General features: G+C 34.2%; 1 pseudogene; it reads right to left on the bottom strand.

The window, feature by feature from the left end:
• Positions 1–791: 791 nt before the first annotated feature.
• On the bottom strand, positions 792–1414 carry LOC150006312 (large ribosomal subunit protein eL15 pseudogene; annotated as a pseudogene).
• Positions 1415–6469: the final 5055 nt, after the last annotated feature.

Genomic DNA, 6469 nt, shown 5'->3' with positions numbered 1-6469 from the left:
GTAGTCTCCATTTGATACAATATACCTATTGAAATTTTTTCCCCACTACTCAAAACAATTTTTTTGACTTCCCTAAATTATTTATTAGGTAAGAATTTTGCAAACATTGGATACTGTCCAGAAACTATACAGTCAAGTAATATGAAAAATAGAGACATTTATTGAAGAAGATACAAGTTACAAGAAACATTGTACATAGGACAATGATGCCTCAGTCCCATTCAAAGTAGGCACATTGGGACTTCACACAGTACTCCCAATCACAATCAGCTGCCTCGTCATATTTTCCTGAATCTTATCAATAGTCTGAAATCTCCTCCCTTTCAATGGTGATTTTAGTTTTGGGAAAAGCCAGAAGTCACAGGGGGCTAAATCTGGGTTGTAAGGGGGCTGAGTTACCTGGGTGATTTGATGTTTTGCCAAAAAACTGCATGAGATGTGATGGATGAGTAAGCACATTCTCATGATGAAGCTGTCAATCACCAGTTGCCCATAGCTGCGGCCTTCTGAATCATCCAAATAGATTCCGCAAAGGAATGTTCAAGCTTAACACAAAATTTGATACAGATTCATTGCTCTACTCCCTCAGTAATTTTGAATGCAATGACCACATAGTACACATGCTCACTCAGCGGCATCTACCACCCCCACTGACTAACATAGTGAAGTTGTCATTGTTCACACATGTGCATTTCAGTCTACTCCCCTTGGCTGCTGGGTTACATCAATGTTGCAGTGAACCATTCTCATTAAATTAACAATGGCTGAACTTTTTCCAGACAGACCTCATATTAGTGATAACAGTGGAGCTGGAGAATACTGCACCTTATCCAAGCTGCATGGTGAAAACCACCAATAGTGTGGTGGAACTTGTGGCCAGTTCCAAGGCCATGGCTCTTGCAGCCAACAGATGTCAGCCCCCATGTCTCCCTGTGCTTGTGGAACAGTTTGGTGGTCCATTGGGTGTCTGGGTTACTTCTGATAGCATTATGGAATGGATCAATGAGGATAACCTCAAAGAATTTGTACATGGAATCTTCATCAACTGAGTAGGAATTCAGGGCTCTCAAATTCTCACAGTGGCACCCACCTCACTCCTTCCCCACAGAATAAAGGCTTCAGGCAAACTTTAGCCAGTTAACATCATGATGAATGGTGTTGCCATAGGTGACATTCTTAGGAACAAGGCGTTTGTGACCACTACAGTGCACATGAATCTGATATATGACATAACCTCGCTTGGCTTTGTATCCCAGCCTGAGTGCTTTATAGGATCGGTGAGGGGCAGTGGGGAGTGAGGTGCCGTGAGGTACAGAGACTGGTGATACTGCCAGCAGTGCACCCTGAGAAGAAAGTGCATCACCTCAGGTTGCTTCTTTCTTCATATCTCCTGGATGTACTTATAAGCACCCATTTTGGCTTACCTGATGGCCATGGTCAGGCAGAAAGGAAGAACCCTCAGAACAGTTTTTGAACTTACTGGTTTTGATGCCTTTTAGTGTTTCTGCTGTTTTTTTGTTTTAGCTCATGCACGTAAGCAAAATATTTCCTTTTGAGGACTTTTTTAATCCAAGGAAACAAAAAAAGTTGCTCCAGCCAAGATCTGGTGAACAAGGAGGGTGGGGCATGGGGATCATGCCTGTTTTGGGTCAAATACTACTGAACACTCAGCTTGGTGTGGGCAGGTGTGCTTGCAAATCACCCATCATGAAATGGGCAAATTTATTGAAAGACTCTTCAAAAAAAATTTGCTAAAACCAAACACAAGCTCATAACAATACCAGTTGGTACACTGATACAGATGGGTTCCTAGAAAACTCACCTAGTGGGGGAATCTATATTTCAATGGGCCCACCCTCCAGAAGGTAATTTCACTACTTGGGAGGTCACACCTTGTATTACTCTTCTCCAACCATGTCAAATTTTTCCCTAGCCTCTTTTCAAATCTTTGCTCATATTGATACTGGTTCATGGCTTGCAGTTTATACCACCTCCTTTTATTCCTCTCTATATCATTCCTATTAATTTTTCAAAATCAAATGCAATGATTTCTACTCCTATTGCTTCCTTAGAATTTACTTATCAGTCTGATATTCTCCCAGTTAATTCTGTCTTTGCATATTTAAAAAGAAAGAGTAGAAGTTGTTTTACACCAGTATTTATCTTCGTGAATAAGTTACACTGAATTTCTTTTGCCAGAGTTTATTATTTTGCCATTTCCCAGAAGTAGAAAAACACAGAATTGGAGTATACTAGCTACTTAGCACTACAAAAAAATACATAATAAATCTTCTACATCCTACCTTAGTTCTTTTCTGATAGCATTTTCGTGGTAGTTTTTGCTTTGAAACAATTTTTTTTTTAACAACAAGCTCAGCAGAAGTTGAGAAAGTTGTACACTAGGCACCTCATGGAAAAATAGTTGTATTATGTAGGGGTACATTATTGTACATAAATGCACGTATGGCATTATATTTTGCTTCTCTGTTTCATTTTGTCTACAAGAAACTAATCCTACTTATGAAAAAACTGACAAAAATCAATTTAAGATTTTTTAATACAACAAAAGACATTTCAGGAAGAAGTTGAGGCTTACTTATAATACTTAGTCCCATAATAAATTCATGTACAAGATCACTTAAAACTAACCCCATTACATTGAATACTCCATGTCAAGAGAAAACTTTGTATACTCAGTATTTGAAACTCAGCCATGATGCATTTAACATATTTTCTCCCAAATACAGATATTAGGAAGAGTAAAGGAAGAAAAAGTGAAGGTACTGGAAAGGAGAGGAATCAGCAGGCAAACAAAGTGAGAAGAGTGGGGGGAAAATGAAATAAAATAAAGGGATAAAAGGAAACTTTTAGTTGTGAAAAAAAAGTGTAAGAAAATGAGAGCCGAGGAAAAAGAATGCAAATATTAATGACAACATTTTTTTCTTAATGTTAATCTAGATATTCTTATATTCTTAATCCAGAATTGCTGCAAAACCTATCAAGTGAGGTCAACTACAGGCAACAGACAACCATGAAAAACTATGGCAAGACTAGTCAGAAAAGCTTCACAAGAAAAAGAAAAGGCTTGGAGTTATTGGATATTTACCAAGTTAATAGACATGTGTAAGATCAAAATCTAAAAAATAGGATAAGTTCAATGAAATTACCTTAAAATTTGGGGTCCTTTTTTTCTGGGTAATTGGCAATTATAAAAGCAAAAGGGATGGCTGAGAAGCTAAAATGCTGAATTAACTTTCCAGTAATCTCATGCTAGAACAATTAATTATAGTTACAGAAGGGCACTAGTAAGCTACTTAAGCTTTTAATTAGACCAAATTATGCTATACTCCAGGACAATGGGTGAAACAAAATAATCCTGACAAAATTAACACATTTTTAATATAATTTTAACTTTTGAACAATAGAGATAATCTGCCTTAGAATAAATGCCTGTCAGAACAACATTTAAATCTCAATGAAGGATAAATGCACCCAGCATTTTATTTACAGTATTTTAAAGAAAAAATGCCCAGCATTAATAAAAAATACCAGGCCTAATAAAAGAAAATATATAATCAAATTCAAGAGAAACAATATAAGGAGACTAAGAATGTGGAACACTTTTCAAAAGTTAAATGTATTATTATCCCAAGACTCAACCATGCTACTCCTGTAGACGAGTTTGCAGTTTTATATATTGGAATCATATCGTTTGTGCTCTTGTTCACTTGACTGCTTTTACTCTACATAATTATTTTGAAACTCATTTGTGACACTGAGAGTAAAAGTAGTAATTTCATTTTATTGATGAATTTAATATTCCATATTTTTATTTAATTTTTTAAAGTCAAATGCTAATATTTATTTGTAACTTTTTTTTTATTGGCACTTTTATAAATGTCCTCACTTCCTTCCTCTTAACCCAGTCTCCTCTCCACTTCCTGTTGTCTGTCTATGGGTTATGCATCTATGTTCTTCGGTTAATATCTTCACCTTCTTTCATCCAGTTCCCCAACCCCTCCTTCTCTGACAGCTATCAGTTTGTTCCATGTATCCATGCCTCTATTCCTATTTATGTATGTACTAATGCATCACAATTTTTAATGTATAAAAGTATTGATAGACATTTGTGTTGTTTCCAGATTTTGGCTATTGCAAATAAAGCTGCCTTTAATATTTATTGACAAATCTTTGTAGTGTATAAGCTTTCTTTACTGTTGGATAAATACTTAGTAGTGGAATGGCTGAACCACAAGAGTGTCTGTTTTCACCACATTTAGTCAACAAAGTACTGAAAGTCTCAGCCAGACTAATAAGGCAAAAAAAAAAAATTAAATTAAATTAAATTAAAGCATACAGCTCAAAAAGAAGACATCAAGCTGTCCTAATTTGCAATGACATGGTGGTCTACATAGAAAATCTCTAGGAAAATACAAAAAACTTATAGAAAATATAAGTAAAGTCTCACAAGTTTGTAGTATACTAAATCATCATACAAAAATAAGCTGTATTTCTACATATTAACAATAAGCTCTGAAAACTAAAATTAAAAATAAAATACTATCTACGATGACTCTAAGAAATCTAACAAAACATGTATAGGATTTGTATGCTGAAAACTACAAAATGTCTTATTATGATAACTAAGACCTCTAGGACTATATTGACTAAAACTGGTGAGGACATATATCCTCACCTTAAACCTGATTTTAGGATTGAAACATTTAGTTTTAGGTTGTTTTTTTTTTTTTAATCACTGAATAGAATAATACCTATAGAAACTTTTAGATGTTATTTATCACATTGAGGAAGATCTTTATTTCTAGTTTCTGACTGCTTTTTATCAAAAATGGATGTTGGATTTTGCCTAATGCTTTTTATCTATTCTTCTTCTTCTTTTTTTTTTTTTATTAAACACTTTCTATAATTCCAATATATATTATTCATATTTTAGTAGCCAGAACACTTTCTGTTACTGATTTAGCATTTGTTTTAGTTTAGATTATATAGCCTTAACTTAAAGTATCTCACATTTTTACTCATGTAGTAACTATTTCTCATGCTCATCATTTTATTGTTTAAGTCCATATTAATTTATGGTATTTCCTTCTGCCTCAAGAATTTTCCTTAACATAATTAAGTGCAGATATTTTGCTGGTGAATTCTTTTTAAAAAAATAAATTCATTTATTTTATTTTTAGAGAGAGAGAAAGGGAGTGAGAAAGAGAGGGAGAGAAGAAACATCAATGTCAGAGAGCAACATCAATTTGCTGCCTCTTGTGGGAGCTTCAGCCTGGGATGGAACCCACAACCTACACAAGTGCCCTGACTGAGAATTGAACCTGCGACCTTCATTCTACAGGACTATACCCAACCAACTGAGCCACAACGGCCAGAGCTAAATAATATTATACCACTTTTCATATATAATACTATATAATAATATACTTTCATTTTCTTAATTCAGTAACTATTTATTTGTTTGTAGTAAGAGAGCAAGACCCATAGGAGTTACATCTTTATGGGAAGAAGATATTTTCTTTTTTTTATTATGGCCCCTTCTTCAAAGATTAATGTTACATGGTTACAAGTAATTTTATTGATATTTCATCCATTATTCTATTGTTTCAGAGACTATCAATATACACTCTTCAACTCAAGTGAATATATAGGCTTTTATTTCAAGAAATTATCATTAATGTATTTTCACATAACTGTATGTTCTTTTCTTAAATAATAACTAAAGCTTCTTTATCATATTTAAAATGATAATAAGAATTTTCCAATATTAGGTATTTTATTATATTGTAATAATTGTATTTGCATTTTATTATTGAACTCACATGTTCTAATGTCATTGAATATTTAGAGGTATGAACTTGATATCCCAAAGGAATATAAGGATATGATATACAAGATCTTTCTAGAAGGCATCCAGCCATATCATATGAAAAAATAGAGATATTTATTGAAGAAGATACAAAATACATGAAACATTGTACATAGGACAATGATGCCTTAGTCACCTTCAAAGTAAGCACCTTGGAACTTCACACACTTCTCCTAATCACCATCAGTTGCCCTATTGCATTTTCCTGAATCTCATCAATAATCTGAAATCTGTTCCCTTTCAAAGGTAATTTTAGTTTTGAGAAAAACTAGAAGTCACAGGGTGTCAAATCTGGGCTATAGAGGGGATGAGTCACCTGGGTGATTTAATGTTTTACCAAAAAACTGCACAAGACATGATGCATAAGCAGGCATGTTGTGTGATGAAACTGCCAGTCACCAGTTGCTCATAGTTATGGCTTTATGAATCATCCAAATAGTTTCCATGGAGGAATGTTTAAGTTTAATGCAAAATTTGATGCAGATTCATTTATCTACTTGCTCAGTCATTTTGAATGCAACAGACACACAGTACAGATGTTCACTCAATGTAGTCTATCACCCCCACTAACTTATACAG

This window comes from Furipterus horrens, unplaced genomic scaffold (genome assembly GCF_987537825.1).
Source record: "Furipterus horrens unplaced genomic scaffold, mFurHor1.1.pri manual_scaffold_6, whole genome shotgun sequence".
Classification (NCBI taxonomy): domain Eukaryota; kingdom Metazoa; phylum Chordata; class Mammalia; order Chiroptera; family Furipteridae; genus Furipterus; species Furipterus horrens.
This window is presented reverse-complemented; position numbering and strand designations above follow the sequence as displayed.